The sequence below is a fragment of the Scyliorhinus canicula genome, chromosome 6 (genome assembly GCF_902713615.1).
Source record: "Scyliorhinus canicula chromosome 6, sScyCan1.1, whole genome shotgun sequence".
In the NCBI taxonomy this organism is placed as follows: Eukaryota; Metazoa; Chordata; class Chondrichthyes; order Carcharhiniformes; family Scyliorhinidae; genus Scyliorhinus; species Scyliorhinus canicula.
The window spans coordinates 148,089,369-148,106,806 of NC_052151.1; the positions used below are offsets into that span (position 1 = coordinate 148,089,369).

General features: G+C 47.3%; 1 protein-coding gene and 1 pseudogene across 5 annotated transcripts in view; both read left to right on the top strand.

Moving 5' to 3' along the window:
* rock2a (rho-associated, coiled-coil containing protein kinase 2a) overlaps positions 1-17,438 on the top strand; it is a 318,731-nt gene that overhangs the window by 64,453 nt on the left and 236,840 nt on the right. The gene's annotated exons all lie outside the window — the stretch shown is intronic.
* LOC119967555 lies at positions 4,606-8,005 on the top strand (annotated as a pseudogene).

Consider the following 17,438-nt stretch of genomic DNA (forward strand, 5'->3'; position numbering starts at 1 on the left):
TTTTTGGAAAGGTGCAGAAGTCACAGGGTAGTAGTCATGGGTGACTTCAACTTCCCAAACATTGAGTGGAAACTCTTTAGATCAAATAGTTTGGATGGGGTAGTGTTTGTGCAGTGTGTCCAGGAAGCTTTTCTAACACAGTATGTAGATTGTCCGACCAGAGGGGAGGCCATGTTGGATTTGGTACTTGGTAATGAACCAGGGCAGGTGATAGATTTGTTAGTGGGGGAGCATTTTGGAGGTAGTGACCACAATTCTGTGACTTTCACTTTAGTAATGGAGAGGGATAGGTGCGTGCAACAGGGCAAGGTTTACAATTGGGGGAAGGGTAAATACAATGCTGTCAGACAGGAATTGAATTGCATAAGTTGGGAACATAGGCTGTCAGGGAAGGACACAAGTGAAATGTGGAACTTGTTCAAGGAACAGGTACTGCGTGTCTTTGATATGTATGTCCCTGTCAGGCAGGGAAGAGATGGTCAAGTGAGGGAACCATGGTTGACATGAGAGGTTGAATGTCTTGTTAAGAGGAAGAAGGAGACTTGTGTAAGGCTGAGGAAACAAGGTTCAGACAGGGCGCTGGAGGGATACAAGATAGCCAGGAGGGAACTGAAGAAAGGGATTAGGAGAGTTAAGAGGGCATGAAAATTCTTTGGCAGGTAGGATCAAGGAAAGCCCCAAGGCCTTTTACACATATGTGAGAAATATGAGAATGACTAGAGCAAGGGTAGGTCCGATCAAGGACAGTAGCGGGAGATTGTGTATTGAGTCAGAAGAGATAGGAGAGGTCTTGAAGAAGTACTTTTCTTCAGTATTTACAAACGAGAGGGGCCATATTGTTGGAGAGGACAGTGTGAAACAGACTGGTAAGCTCGAGGAGATGCTTGTTAGGAAGGAAGATGTGTTGGGCGTTTTGAAAAACTTGAGGATCGACAAGTCCCCCGGGCCTGACGGGATATATCCAAGGATTCTATGGGAAGCATGAAATGAAATTGCAGAGCCGTTGGCAATGATCTTTTCGTCCTCACTGTCAACAGGGGTGGTACCAGGGGATTGGAGAGTGGCGAATGTCGTGCCCCTGTTCAAAAAAGGGAATAGGGATAACCCTGGGAATTACAGGCCAGTTAGTCTTACTTCGGTGGTAGGCAAAGTAATGGAAAGGGTACTGAGGGATAGGATTTCCGAGCATCTGGAAAGACACTGCTTGATTAGGGATAGTCAGCATGGATTTGTGAGGGGTAGGTCTTGCCTTCCAAGTCTTATTGACTTCTTTGAGGAGGTAACCAAGCATGTGGATGAAGGTAAAGCAGTGGATGTAGTGTACATGGATTTTAATAAGGCATTTGATAAAGTTCCCCATGGTAGGCTTATGCAGAAAGTAAGGAGGCATGGGATAGTGGGAAATTTGGCCAGTTGGATAACGAACTGGCTAATCAATAGAAGCCAAAGAGTGGTGGTGGATGGCAAATATTCAGCCTGGAGCCCAGTTACCAGTGATGTACCGCAGGGATCAGTTCTGGGCCCTCTGCTGTTTGTGATTTTCATTAATGACTTGGATGAGGGAGTTGAAGGGTGGGTCAGTAAATTTACAGATGATACGAAGATTGGTGGAGTTGTGATAGTGAGGAGGGCTGTTGTCGGCTGCAAAGAGAAATAGATAGGATGCAGAGCTGGGCTGAGAAGTGGCAGATGGAGTTGAACCCTGACAAGTGTGAGGTTGTCCATTTTGGAAGGACAAATATGAATGCGGAATACATGGTTAACGGGAGGGTTCTTGGCAATGTAGAGGAGCAGAGAGATCTTGGGGTCTATGTTCATAGATCTTTGAAAGTTGCCACTCAAGTGGATAGAGCTGTGAAGAAGGCCTATGGTGTGCTAGCGTTCATTAGCAGAGGGATTGAGTTTAAGAGCCGTGAGGTGATGATGCAGCTGTACAAAACCTTGGTCAGGCAACATTTGGAGTACTGTGCGCAGTTCTGGTCGCCTCATTTTAGGAAGGATGTGGAAGCTTTGGAAAAAGTGCAAAGGAGATTTACCAGGATGTTGCCTGGAATGAAGAGTAGGTCTTACGAGGAAAGGTTGAGGGTGCTCGGCCTTTTTTCATTAGAACGGAGAAGGATGAGGGACGACTTGATAGAGGTTTACAAGATGATCAGGGGAATAGATAGAGTAGACAGTCGGAAACTTTTTCCCCGGGTGGAACAAACCATTACAAGGGGACATAAATTTAAGGTGAATGGTGGAAGATATCGGGGGATGTCAGAGGTAGGTTCTTTACCCAGAGAGTAGTGGGGGCATGGAATGCATTGTCTGTGGAAGTAGTCGAGTCGGAAACATTAGGGGCCTTCAAGCGGTTATTGGATAGGTACATGGATTATGGTAGAATAATGGAGTGTAGATTAATTTGTTCTTGAGGGCAGCACGGTAGCATTGTGGATAGCACAATTGCTTCACAGCTCCAGGGTTCCAGGTTCGATTCCGGTTTGGGTCACTGTCTGTGTGGCGTCTGCCCATCCTCCCCGTGTGTGCGTGGGTTTCCTCCGGGTGCTCCGGTTTCCTCCCACAGTCCAAAGATGTGCAGGTTGGGTGGATTGGCCATGATAAATTGCCCGTAGATTATCATAGAATTTTGGACACTATGATTAACCTAGGACAAAAGTTCGGCACAACATTGTGGGCCTAAGGGCCTGTTCTGTGCTGTATTTCTCTGTTTCTCTATGTTCTATTAAGACCTAAGAACCGGTTGGCTTTTAGTTCTCATTTTCTCTGTACCCTTTCCTTGGTGATTGTAATTGAAGTTATTCCCTCCCTTTTCACCTCCCGATTCACAATTATTTCTGGAATGTTGTTTGTATCCTCAACAGTGAAGACAAGGAAGATATCAATTCAATTGATATGTCATTTCCTAATTTTACATTATTAATTCCCCATTTTCACTCTGGAGGACCAACACTCACTTTACTTTTTCCTGTTTTAAATATCTGTCGACACTCTTACTATCCGTTTTATTTTTCTAGCTAGCTTTCTTGCGCACTCAACTTTCTCACTCTATATGAATCTTTTTGGGGCAATATTTTTTATTATTTTCAATTTTTATACAAAACATACAATAAGAATAACAACAAAATAGTAAGAACAGCTGACTCACCCCCCCAACATTTAACAGTGACCAACTCTTTAAAGTACATTATAAACAGCCACCATCTATGGTAAAACTCTTTACCCGACCCCCTTGAGGTGCAAAAACTCACCCAGCCATGCTGAGGCACTTGGCGGCGTAGTGAACCCGGCCCAAGAGGATCCACTTCATTGCCACAAGAGAGGCAAAGGTCAGGACCCCATCCGAAACTCCCAACACATCCCAAATCCCCCACTAAAGGGCAAGGCTCCAACCCAATGCCCAGGATGCCAACATAGTATTAAAAAAAGGACCTCCAGAAGCCCACAGATTTTACCATGACCAGAACTGGCCTCCTTGAACACCGATCACATCTGTCCTTCACCTCATCGGAAAACCGTCTCATTCTCGCCTTCGTGAGGTGTACTTGAAACATTACCTTTAGTTGAATGAGACTCAGCCTTGCACAGACAAGGTTGCTTTCACCCTCAGTGCCTTGCTCCAAACCACCTCTTCAAACATCGACCCCAGCTCCTTTGCCCACTTTGCCTTCACACCTTCAGCCGAACACGTTTCCTCCTCCACTATCTGCTGTTCTCTGCCTGACGTATTGGCCACCTCCGACCCTGAGCAGGATAAAATCGACTTGAGCAAGGTAGAAGGCTGCTTCATCGAAAAGGCTGGAAAGTGCCTTTTGACCCAACCACGCATCTGATACCTGAACCCATCAGCATCTGTAAGCCCATATTTCTCTTTCGGTTCCCCCCAGACAAGTGAACCGACTCTCTAAAAATCTACCACCTCGCCAACCCCTTTTCCTACCACTCCCTAAACTTTACATCTGACCTAGCAGGCTCAGATGGTTAGCTTCGAGGCAGCCTTCAAATTGAAATGTTGACGGAATTGCCTCAATTTTTAACATGACTACTACCACCGGGTTAGTTGAATGTTTCTTCGATACCACAGGGAGCGGAGTCGTTACCAATGCCCCCAGGCTTGCCATCCTCGCAGTCTCTGCTTCCACCTGGACCCACAACTCCTCCAAATCCGCGCACCACTCTACCACTTATTGTCCGTCCAATAGTAATATTGAAAGTTTGGCAAGGCCAAGCCCCCTGCTTGACGCTCCCTCTGGAGCACCGTCCTCCTGATCCTTGGGCCCTGAACCACACAATCTGTCCGATCTCTCTAAAGAACGCCTTGGGCAGGAACACTGGAAGGCACTGAAATTAAAAAAAAAAAAAAATCTCTGCAAGATATTCATCTTCACCGATTGCAGTAGGTCCGCCAGGGATAGTGGAAAACCGTCTCACCTTGGAGGTCTGCCTTAATCTTCCCCACCAGATTCGTGAAGTTCAACATCTGGAGTTTCCTTGCTATCTGGATCCACAAATATTGACAATGACTTCCTGCTAGCTGGAATGGCAACCCACCAATATCCATCCTCTCCACCTTTGTTCCCCAACCACCAAATATTCACTCCTTATTAATTTTTTAGTCGAGTGGAGGCCGAGGGTTGGAGCGGACAAAATGAGCTCTCGTGTGTTCATTGGTCGACTGAGTCCTCATGCCAGAGAAAGGGATGTGGAAAAATTCTTTAAAGGATTTGGGCGAATAAAGGAAATTGATTTGAAGAATGGATTTGGATTTGTAGAATTTGAAGATCACAGGGATGCAGATGATGCTGTTTATGAATTGGATGGGAAAGAGTTGTGTAGCGAAAGAGTTACAGTTGAACACGCCTAGAGGAGGTCGTGGAGGAGGACGATATCAAGGTCGCTTTAGCCCACACCGTCCACGGAGTGAGGGAAGAAATGGACCTCCAGTTCGTACAGAGATCCGACTGATTGTTGAGAATTTGTCTTCGAGAGTTAGCTGGCAGGATCTGAAAGATTTCATGAGACAGGCTGGAGAAGTTACCTTTGCGGATGCGCACAGGCACAAAATGAATGAAGGGGTTGTTGAATTTGCCTTGTATAGTGATTTGAAGAATGCTGTTGATAAATTCTCTGGCGCAGAAATAAATGGAAGAAAGATCAGACTGATTGAAGAACCTAAACATTGGTCTCGCAGCAGATCGCGGTCACGGAGGCGTACATTTTCCAGATCTCGTAGTCTCTCTCGCTCCAGGAGCCGCAAATCCTACAGTAGGTCAAAGAGTAGAAGCTGCAGTAAATCCCGCTCTCGCAGTAGATCTCGTGTCCCTGCTAGGCAACAAAAGGCCCGTTCACCTTCACCGTCCAAATCACCTGCATCATTGGAGAGGCCAAGATCTCATTCTCGCGCACATTCTCGGTCAATGTCAAGGTCACCATCTGTTGCAAGTGCTGATTAAGCAGTGTATTGTTAATATAGTATAAGTGGACTTTTGCCCAAGTAAATTGAAGTTGATGTAAGTAGAATGTAGTGAATATGTCTCAAGAAATATGAAACTTCATGCATTTTATTTGAGACCAGAGTGCTTGCAATTATTGGAATAGTGTTGTTTACATATTCAGTAGTTTGAAAATACATGTATGCACATGATATCCATTTATTCCACCATAATATTCAATTAATATTACTTTATGGGTGTAGCAAAATTTCCATTAATACTTTCCCAGTGATAAATATAATTACATTTAATTATTTTGTTTTTCCTTAAATAAAAGCTGCATATAGTTCCTAAAAAAAAATAAAAATTAATCTTTTAGTCACTCTTGCTATTCTTTATAATCTGTCCGATCTTCTGAACTGTCACTCAACTTTATAGAGTTAGACACTTTCTTTCAATTTGATCCTATCTTTCAGTCATGGGTGATGTGCCTTTCATTTCTTGCTGGAATATATTTTTTCTGAGTATTCTGAAATATCTCGTTAAATGTCTGCCACTGCAACTCTACTGCACCTATCCCGTCACCCAATTTTCCAGTTCACTTTAGCTAGCTCCTCATAATTGCCCAGATTCATTTCAACCATTGCTCTTAGATCCACTCCTCTCGCCCTCAAACTGAAAGTGAAATGAAATCATTTTTTGATACCTGCTACCTCGGTTGTCTTTATTTTAAGGTGAGTGATACTGCATCATTGTGCATTACCAGAACTCTTATAATTAATAAACGAGGGTGGCATGGTGGCGCAGTGGTTAGCACTGCTTCCACATGGCGCTGAGGAACCGGGTTCGATCCCGGCCTCGGGTCACTGTCAGTTTACGTTTGCACATTCTCCCTGTGTTTGTGTGGGTGTCACCCCCGCAACAGAAAGATGTGCAGGGGAGGTGGATTGGCCACGCTAAATTGCCACTTAACTGGAAAAAAAATGGTTTAGGTACTCAAAATCTATTTTTTAAAATTAATAAACTCATCACTGGGCAGGCAACATATTGACTCCTGCTCAAAGAACGGTGTTGATTCCCCTGACTCTACAGTCCCCAATTACCACTACATTCCTATTCGCTCCCTTTTTCTGAATGGCTTCCTGCTCCTGGGTGGCATGGTCAGTTTGCTCATCCACCCTCCAGCCACTGCTTTCATCCATATAGACTGCAAGAGCCTCAAGCCTCTGGACAATTGCAACTGCTGAGGTTCCTTCACTTCTAACTTCTCGATCTCCAGTTCTGTCTCACTCACAGTCACACCTTCCTGCCCATGACTACTGACCAAATCCGAAGACCCTATATAAAGGGATTTGACTGCGTCCTTGTAATAAATGTCCAAGTAACTTTCCAGATCCTTTATGCAGCAGTATCTGCAACCTCCAGTTTGGCCTCCAGCTCAATGACTAAACCAAAGCTGCTCAAGCCACAGAGACTTTGCAGATGTGTTTGCACTGGATTGCCCCAATGTACAGGAACACTTGTATTCTAAAGTTACAGCATATCACCTGCCCTGCCATCTTTATTATGTGTTAATGAATTTATTCTTCATTTGTAATTAATCAACACGGCCACTCGCAACAACCTTTACTACCGCTTGATAATCTTACAGCAACTAATAAAATCTTCCAATTACTGATAAATTACATGGGTTTTGTAGATAAATTAACAAAATATTCACCCACCAATTACATCTCTTTTCCTGTGATTTATCTCAGAAAGTGGTCACTCCGCTCTGGAGCCACAGGCTGGACTGCATTGGCGAGCTCTGCTCGGTGATGGTTACTGGTTCTGGATCCTCTCTTTCACTGCACTTCTGGGGACACAGCTATCTCTGGAACATGGCTTTAGCAGTACAGTGAGCATATTATCAAGGCCCATAACCCTTGCAGTGCGCTGAGCTATTTATTGATATCATGTGGATTGCATTAAGTTAATTGAAGACTGGCATCTGTGAGCTCAGCCTCAGAGAGGCCAAGATAGATTATCTACTCAGCATACTGTCCCTCTTCTTCCTCCTCCTGGTTCACTATAGCTCCCATCCACAAAGTATTAAATTTTTTTGTTTTTGTCTTATTGTAGACAGTATTCTGATTTTTGGTTTTATTTGTCTCTCTATTGCAAGAATCCTTTTCTTTGGCAGACAAGTCTACCAACAAATTCTGCTTCAAATTACAGGGAAAGTCAGATCGTATGTAAGGCAGGTAAACTGGCACAGGAAAATGTGATATTTTAATCGGCATGTTTCAGCACTGCATTCAGCTCACCGACATTTCAAAACAAAATTTAGTTGAATGTTTTTGTGAGCAATATGCATACAGGCAATGATCCAATATCCAGCAGAAAACTGGATCCAAGATGAGTTGGGAGAGGCAAAAAAAAAGTTGCTCTGAAAGCGGGCTGCTTGGAGAAATTGAATTATAAAGAAGCTGGTCAGAAAAAAAATTGCTGTTGGGTAAAACCCCTCTAGTCTGCTCCATTACAAAAAAAATAATAATTCAGATTGATGAAGGACAGGGGGGTGAAAGGGGAGAGAAGAGAAAAGAAAGAAAAAACAGTAAGCCGCTAAAGGATGCGAAGAGCAGCGTCGAAGAAAGGAGGAAACGCGGGTTCACCACGAAATGACAGGACGAGCAAGAATGCTGACAGAATGGCGGAAGCCGAACCGCAAGGCAGTGCCGCACTACTTAGGGTGGAGAAGATGACCGAGGTGATGGCGGTGGAGCTGGAAAAACAGCTTGCGAGGCACATGGAGGCCTTGAGGAAGGAGACAGCGGTCGCTTTGAAGTCATTGGTGAAGGAGGCAATTGCCCCGGTGAGGCAAAGGCATCGGCCGAGGTAAGAGAGCAGGGCGAGAAGATGAAGTAAGTGGAGGAACCGTGTCACGACACAGCGACCAGGCCACCTCGATGGGGGACGAGCTGTGGAGGGTGGTGGAGGTCAACAGAGGACTCCGAGCAAAGCTTGAAGACTTTGAGAACCGCTCAAGGCGGCACAATTTGAGAATTGTGGGCTTGCCCGAAGGAACAGAGGCCCAAGGCCAAAACAATACTTCGCTAAGAAGTTGGCGGAACTGATGGGGAGGGTGAGAGCCCTTCCCGGTACGAACTAGACCAAGCTCATCGGTCATTAAAGCCGAAGCCCAAAGGGAACGAGTCGCCAAGAGCAGTAATTATTTGCTTCCATAAGTTCTGCATGAAGGAGAAGGTATTAAGCTGGGCGAAGCAGAAGCGTGAGGTGCTGTGGGATGGTACTGCGGTTCGGATCTACCAGGACTTGACTGGAGTTGGCAAAAAGACGAGCGGCGTTTGGGCGATTGAAGGCGGCATTGTACAAGAAGAGGGTGTGATTTGGTATGGTGTACCCGGTGAAGTTCAGGGTGATGTATAACGCCAAAGACTTTTATTTTAAGACAGCGGAGACAGCTGAGGCGTTCGTGAGGGCAGAAGGCTTGGGACAGACGTGAGGAGCGGAACTGGAAGAGAGACTGTGGACTGTGTTTGAGCAGCTGGAAAATGTATAAATGCTACAACTTTGTTTTTACTGATGTGTATTGTAATTTACTTCTCTACATTGTTACAGAGTTCAAGTTAATAGTGGGTTGATTGGCGTTCTGTGTTGCCACGGTTAAATGTTATGTTAATGAATTGTATGGGTTGGATTGTTGGTTTTGTTCTTGTTTTTTCTTTCTGGGACTGGTAGAAGGGGACGATATATCTTGACGGAGTGGGCCACCCGCGCTAGCTAACTAATGTCAGCTAGTGAATGGAGGTGAGGTGAGAGGAGGGCTGCGGACGTTGGATCCTGGATTGCAGGCTTCAATGAGCCTACGAGGCGAGCGAGAGTGGGGGGGGGGGAAGGGATGGATGAATGGAGATGTTGTTGTTTCAGGGGGAAATGTAGGGGGGGGGGTTCTTGGGAGGGGGGGGGAAGAGGTTCGTTGTTAACAATGCACAGGGGCGGGTCAGGCTTATGGGGCAGGGCCCGGTGTTATGATGATGGTGGATAAGAAAGGTGGGGGGGTGTTGAGGGGGTGAGAGACCCCCAGTAAGGATAGTCACGTGGAACATGAGAGGGATGGGACGTCCGGTCAAGAGGTCAAGGGTGCTTGCGCATCTTAAAAGTTTGAAAGCTGATGTGGCAATGCTGCAGGAGACTCACTTGAGGGTGAAGGACCAGGTGAGACTTAAAAAGGGCTGGGTTAGCCAAGTGTTTCACTCTGGATTTGATGGAAGGGCTCGAGGGGTAGCGGTGTTGATCAGCAAAAGGATACGCTTCCAGATGGAGAAGGTGGTGGCAGATCAAGGGGGTAGATATGTGATTGTGACAGGGGCGCTAGAGGGGAGATTAGTGGCGCTGTTAAGTGTATATGGTCCCAATTGGAACGATGTGAGATTCGTGAAGAAGGTGTTTGGGGCCATTCCCGACTTGGACACACGTGAGCTGATTGTGGGGGGGTGGGAAGGAGCCAAGGTTGGATAGATCACGGCTGCGCTCGCTGGTCCCATCGGGGGAAGGGGGGGGGGGGGGGGGCGAGGGCGCTGGTTGGGCTAGTGGTGGAAATAGGAGGGGTGGACCCTTGGAGGTTCCTGCACCCAAGGGAACGGGAGTACTTGTTTTTCTAGCAGTCCATAAGGTATACTCGCGGATCGACTTTTTTTGTGGTGGGAAAGGCTGGAGTCAAGGGGTCGGAATACTCTGCAATTGCAGTGTCAGATCACGCGCCACATTGGGTGGATATGGTGCTGGAGAAGGGGGTAGCGCAGAGGCCGGGGTGGAAACTGGATGTGGGGCTTTTGGGGAACCAAGTGTTCTGTGAGAAAATTGAAAACGTAATTAAGGAATCTGGAGGTTTCAACTGTACGGGTGAGGTGTCGAAGGCAGTTGTCAGGGAGGCGGTAAAGTCGGTGGTGAGGGGTGAGGTGATTTTGTTTAAGGCCAGGGTGGATAAAGAGGAGAGATTGGAGCAGCAGAGGGTAATAGATGAGATGTTGGAGGTAGATAGGAGTTATGCAGAAGATGGGGACCCAGCGAAGCTGGAAAAGAGGAAGGAACTACAGGCGAGCTTCGACCGACTGTGCACCAGGAAGGCGGTGCGCCAACTGAGACGAGCAAGGGGTGCAGTTTATGAACATGGAGGTTAGCTCCGGAGAGAGGCAGCGGCAAGGGAAATTCTTCAGGTGAGGGATAGGGCAGGGAAGTTGGTGGCGGCTCCGTAGCAGATTAACAAGGTTTTTGAGGAGTTTTTTGAGAGGTTGTACAGATCAGAGCCACCCGGGTGAGACCGTGAGATGCAGGAATTTTTAGATGGGTTGGAGTACCCGAGGGTCGGGGAGGGGGACAGGGCTACATTAGAAGGAGCAATAGTGGAGCTGGAGATAAAGGATGCGATTGGGAGGATGCAGTCGAGGAAGATGGCAGGGCCGGATGGGTTTCCGGTAGAATATTATAAAAAATTCAAGGATAAGCTGGCACCCCTGATGTTGGGGATATTTGAAGAGGCAATAGGGAAGGGGGTGCTGGCACAAACCTTGGGGCAGGCATCGATTTCACTGTTGCTAAAAAAAGATAAGGATCTGACGGAGTGTGGGTCATATAGGCCCATATCACTTCTGAATGTGGACGCAAAAGTATTGGCGAAGGTACCGGCGGGTAGGCTGGAGGAGTGCCTCCCGAAGGTGATAGGTGAGGATCAGACGGGGTTCGTGAAAGGGAGGCAGCTGTTTTCTAACATTAGGAGGGTTTTGAACATCGTTACGGCACCGGCGGAAGGGAAGGAAACAGAAGTGGTTGTGGCATTGGACGCCGAGAAGGCTTTTGACCGGGTAGAATGGGGGTACCTGATGGCAGTTCTGGAGTGGTTTGGGATTGGACCAAGATTTGTGAACTGGGTAAAGCTATTATATAAGGAGCCGAAGGCGACGGTCCGCACAAACAATATCAGCTCGAGATACTTTTCTCTCCACCGTGGGACGAGGCAGGGATGTCTTATGTCCCCCCCTACTGTTTGCACTTGCGATTGAGCCGTTGGCCATCGCATTAAGAAGTTCGGGAGCATGGAAAGGAATAGTGCGGGGGGGGGGGGGGGGGGAAGGATAGAGCATAGGGTGTCCTTATATGCCGACGACTTGCTGCTGTATGTGTCGGAACCGAGTGCGTCAATAGGAGGAATATTGGAGCTACTGCGAGTATTTGGGTCTTTCTTTGGGTACAAGCTGGACCTGGACAAGAGTGAGTATTCTGTGGTGTCTCGGCTGGGGGGTGGGGGTGGTGGGGGGGGGCTGCCATTCCGTAGGGCAGGGACTCACTTTAGGTATCTGGGGGTGCAGGTGGCCCGGGATTTGGGGGGGGGGGGCTTCGCAAGTACAGCATCCCTAGTTTGGTGGGGAGAGCGAAGGCCGATCTGTCAAGGTGGGATGGTCTCCCTCTGTTACTGGCGGGTCGGGTACAGGCGGTTAAAATGAATGTGTTGCTGCGATTTCTGTTTATTTTATTCAGTGCCTACCGATTTTCCTGCCAAAGGCTTTTTTCAGGGAGATTGAGGGAAGGATTACCTCGTTCATATGGGGAGGGGAGGTGGCCAGAGTGAGAAAGGTACTGCTACAGAGGGGAAGGCAGGCAGGGGGTTTGGGTCTCCCAAACCTGATGTATTACTACTGGGCGGCGAATGTGGAGAAGGTGCGGAGCTGGGTCAGAGGGGTTGATTCCCAGTGGGTCAGAATGGAGGAGAGTTTGTGCAGGGGGTCCGGACTGAAAGCACTAGCAACAGCACTGCTCCCAATAGCTCCGGGGAAATACTCAAGTAGTCTGGTAATAGTAGCTTCATTAAAAATCTGGAGGCAGTTTCGCCAACACTTTGGGTTGTGGGCAGGGTCAAGGGAAATGCCGATTAGGGGGAACCGCAGATTTGAGCCAGGGGAGTGGGATGGACGTTTTCGGAAATGGGAAGAGAAGGGGATTAAGACGCTAAAAGATTTGTTTCTCAGGGGTCGGTTTGCTGGATTGAGGGAGCTGGAAGCAAAGTTTGGGGCTGGAGCAGGGAGAAATGTTTAGATACATGCAGGTTCGGGATTTTGCCAGGAAGGAGGTACAGAGCTTCCCGGAGGAACTGGCCTCCACATTGCTGGAGGAGGTGCTGACGACGAGGGGACTGGAGAATTGGATAATGTCAGCGGTGTACGGAGCTATTGTGGAAGAGGATAAGGCACCACTAGAAGGGATCAAAGCAAAGTGGGAGGAAGAGCTGGGAGAGGTTATAGAGGAGGAGGTCTGGTGCTCCGGAGAGTAAATGCCTCCACCTCATGTGCGAGGTTGGGGCTGATACAGCTGAAGGTGGTATATAGAGCGCATCTCACGAGGGTGAGGATGAGCTGATTCTTTGAAGAAGTAGAAGATGTGTGTGAGCGTTGCGGGGTGGGGGTCCCTGCTAATCACGTTCATATGTTTTGGTCCTGTCCAAAGCTAGAGGATTACTGGAAATAGGTTCTTAGGGTAATTTCCAAGGTGTTGCACGTGAAACTGGACCCGGGTCCCCGGGAGGCAATATTCGGGGTGTCAAACCAGCCAGGGTTGGAAACGGGATGAAGAGGCAGATATTGTAGCCTTCACCTCGTTGATTGCCCGAAGGCGAATCCTGCTGGGATGGAGAGCAGCCTCTCCACCCTGTACCCTGGCATGGCGGGGGGACCTGTTGGAATACTTGACCGTTGAGAAGGTTAAGTTTGAACTGAGGGGAAGCTCAGAGGGGTTCGACAAGTCATGGGCATTATTTATTATGCACTTTCAAGAACTGGATAACATCGAACATTAGTTGGGGGTGGGGTGGGTGGGAGGGTTGAGGGGGGTGGTGTATATTAAGGGTGACTGGATAATCCCTGATTCCTTTTTGTCATTTGTTTATGTAAACATGCGGGCTGATGTTTGGGAGTTGGTGGGAGGATGGGATCGTTGTTATTGGTATGGGGATTGACATATCTGTTGCTCATTATTGTTTATTGTTGTTGGGTGTAAATTCGGGAGAAAATGTGAAAGGAGAATAAAAATATTTTAAAACAAAAAAGTCTGCTCCATCATTCAATGAGAATTCATGACAGACTGTATCTGAGGGTATTTTAAGCTAGGTTTAGGCCACCTGTCCTCGTAATTTTACTCTCTGAACTCTAACCATTCTGATGAATCTGCACTGCAACCAATCCCAAGACCATTTTATCCTTCCCACAGTACCGTACCCCAAAACTGAATGCAATGAAACCTGACAAAGTGCTTCACTGACCAAAAGCATAATTCTTCCCCTTTATATCCAGGTCTCTTGCTATAAAGATCAACATTTCAGGCAGTAGCATAGGTAATGTCACTGAACTAGTGATCCTGAGGCCAGATCTAGTACTCTGGGGATGCAAGTTCATATCCCACCATGGCAGCTGGTGGAATTTAAATTTGATTAATCAAATGAAACCTGTGTCGATTGTTAAAAAAAAAACCAAAAACATCTGGTTCACTAATTTCCTTCAGGGAAATAATTCTGCCGTTCTTGCCTGTGCCTGGCTGACATGTGGTTGCCCTCTGAAATGCTTTGGCAAACCACTCAGTTGTGTCAAACCGTTACAAAGTCTCAAGTATTGCCTGACATCAACCTGGGCACCAGAAACAATAATGGCAAATCCAACCCTATCGACCCTACAAAACCCTCCTTACTAACATCTGGGGATTTGTGCCAAAATTGGAAGGACTTTTCCCAGACAATTCAAACAACATTGGGAGAAAATTGGCCACAAAGTCCTCAACATTAACTCCAGCTCCTGTGAAGTTTCCTGGCACCAGGTCAAACCCACTCTCACTTCCCCACCTCAGCTGATGCATCAGTAATCCTCCATGTTGTACACCAATTGGAGGAAGCAGTGACGGTGGCTGGGGCACGGAATGTACTCTGGGTGGGGCAATTCAATGTGCATCACCAAGAGTGGCTCGGTAGCATCTCAATTGACAGAGTTTGGGAAATAGCTGCCAGACTGGATGTGTGGCGGTTGATGAGGCAACCGACAAAAGGGAAAGACATACTTAACTCTTTATCCTCGCTAGTCTACCTATCACAGGTGCATATGTCGATGCCCTTATTGGTAGCAGAGACCATCTCACAGTCCTTGTGGAGGAAAAGTCTCACCTTCATATTGCGATACCCTCCATTGTGTTGCATGGCACTACTTGTGCCAGATGGAATTAAGTTCGAACTGATCTAGAAGTTCTAAACTGGGCATTTTAAAGAATTTGTTTAAGGGATGTGGCCATTGTTGGCTCGACCAGCATTTATTGCCAATTCCTAGTTGCCCTTGAGAAAGTGATAGTGAGCTGCCTTCTTGGGTGGCACAGTAGTACAGTGGGTAGCATTGTTGCTTCACAGCGCCATGGTCCCAAGTTCGATTCCTGGCTTGGCTCACTGTCTGTGCGGAGTCTGCCCCTGCATGTTCCCCCTGTGTCTGCGTGGGTTTCCTCCGTGTGCTCCGGTTTCCTCCCACAGTCCAAAGATGTGCTGTTGGACATTCTGAATTCTCCATCTGTGTACCCGAACAGGTGTCGGAATGTGGCGACTAGGGGCTTTTCACAGTAACTTCATTGCAGTGTTAATGTAAGCCTACTTGTGACAGTAAAGATTATTATTAAAACACTGCTGCAGTTTCTGAGGTGTAGGTATGCCCACAGTGCTGTTAAGGAGGTAGTTCCAGGATTTGAGAATATCACAGCTGTACTACGGGAGGACACCTCAGAGGGCAGAGAGGCTATATGGGTAGAGATCAGGAATAAAAAGGGTGCAGTCACAATGTTGGGGGTTTACTACAGGCCTCCCAACAGCCAGCGGGAGATACAGGAGCAGATAGGTAGACAGATTTTGGAAACAATTAAAACATCAGGGTGGTTGTGATGGGAGACTTCAACTTCCCCAATATTGACTGGGACTCACTTTGTGCTAGGGGCCTGGATGGGGCAGAGTTTGTAAGGAGCATCCAGGAGAGCTTCTTAAAACAATATGTAGACAGTCCAACTAGGGAAGGGGCTGTACTGGACCTGGTATTGAGGAATGAGCCCGGCCAGGTGGTAGAAGTTTCAGTAGGGGAGCATTTCAGGAACGGTGAACATAATTCAGTAAGTTTTAAAGTGCTGGTGGACAAGTATAAGAGTGGTCCTAGGGTGAATGTGCTAAATTGGGGGAAGGCTAATTTTAAGAAGGGTGGCAAGGATAATCCAAGGAACTACAGGCCGGTGAGCCTTGCGTCAGTGGTAGGGAAATTACTGGAGAGAATTCTTTGAGACAGGATCTACTCCCATTTGGAAGCAAATGGACGTATTAGTGAGAGGCTGCATGGTTATGTGAAGGGGAGGTCGTGTCTCACTAACTTGATAGAGTTTTTCAAAGAGGTCACAAAGATGATTGATGCAGGTAGGGCAGTGGATGTTGTCTATATGGACTTCAGTAAGGCCTTTGACAAGGTCCCTCATGGTAGACTGGTACAAAAGGTGAAGTCACACGGGATCAGGGGTGAGCTGGCAAGGTCACTGAAAGGGGCAACACAGGTTGAGAAGGTAGTCAAGAAGACATACGGCATGCTTGCCTTCATTGGGCGGGGCATTGAGTATAAGAATTGGCAAGTCATGTTGCAGCTGTATAGAACCTTAGTTAGGCCACACTTGGAGTATAGTGTTCAATTCTGGTCGCCACACTGCCAGAAGGATGTGGAGGCTTTAGAGAGGGTGCAGAAGAGATTTACCAGGATGTTGCCTGGTATGGAGGGCGTTAGCTATGAGGAGCGGTTGAATAAACTCGGTTTGTTCTCACTGGAACGACTGAGGTTGAGGGGTGACCTGATAGAGGTTTACAAAATGATGAGGGGCATAGACAGAGTGGATAGTCAGAGGCTTTTCCCCAGGGTAGAGAGGTCAATTACTAGGGGGCATAGGTTTAAGGTGCGAGGAGCAAGGTTTAGAGGAGATGTACGAGGCAAGTTTTTTCCAGAGGGTAGTGGGTGCCTGGAACACGCTGCCGGAGGGGGTGGTGGAAGCCGGGACGATAGTGACATTTAAGGGTCGTCTTGACAAATACATGAATAGGGTGGGAATAGAGGGATACGGACCCAGGAAGTTCAGAAGATTTTAGTTTAGAGGGGCAGCATGGTCCGTATGGGCATGGAGGGCTGAAGGGCCTGTTCCTGTGCTGTACTTTTCTTTGTTCTTTTTTTTGACCCACCGAGAGAAGGAACGGCGGTATATTTCTGTGTCAGGGTGGTGAATGACTTGGAGGGGAACTTGTAGGTCGTGGTGTTCCCAGTTATCTGTTGCCCGTGTCCTTTTAGATGGTAGTGGTTGTGGATTTGTAACGTGTTGCCGAAGGAAACTTGGGGAGATCCTGCAGTGCATCTTGTAGATGGTACACACGGCTGCCACTGTTGGTCAGTCGTGGAGTGTTAGAATGTTTGTGGAAGGGATAGAAATTAAGAGGGGCTGTTTTGTCCTGGATTATGTTGAGCTTCTTGGATATTAGAGCTGCAATCACCCAGGCAAGAGGAGAGTACTCCATCACTGATTTTTGCCATGTAAATGTTGGACAGGCTTGGGGAAGTCAGGAGGTGAGTTACGCGCCACAGGATCCCATCTTTTGACCTGCTCTTGTAGCCACAGTATTTATTTGGCTAGTTCAGTTCAATTTCTGGTCAATGGTAACCCCTCGGGATGTTGATAGGAAATTAGTGATAGTAAAACCATTGAAAGTCAAAGGTCGATGGTTAGAACTTCTTTGAGATGGCCAATGCCTGGCACTTGTGTGGCACGGATGTTACTTAGCAGTTGTCAGCCCAAGCATGGATTTTGTCCAGATGCTTCTGCTCCAGGGTGGCATGGTCAGTTTGCTCATCCACCCTCCAGCCATTGCTCTCATCCATATAGACTGCAAGATCCTCGAGCCTCTGGACAATTGCAACT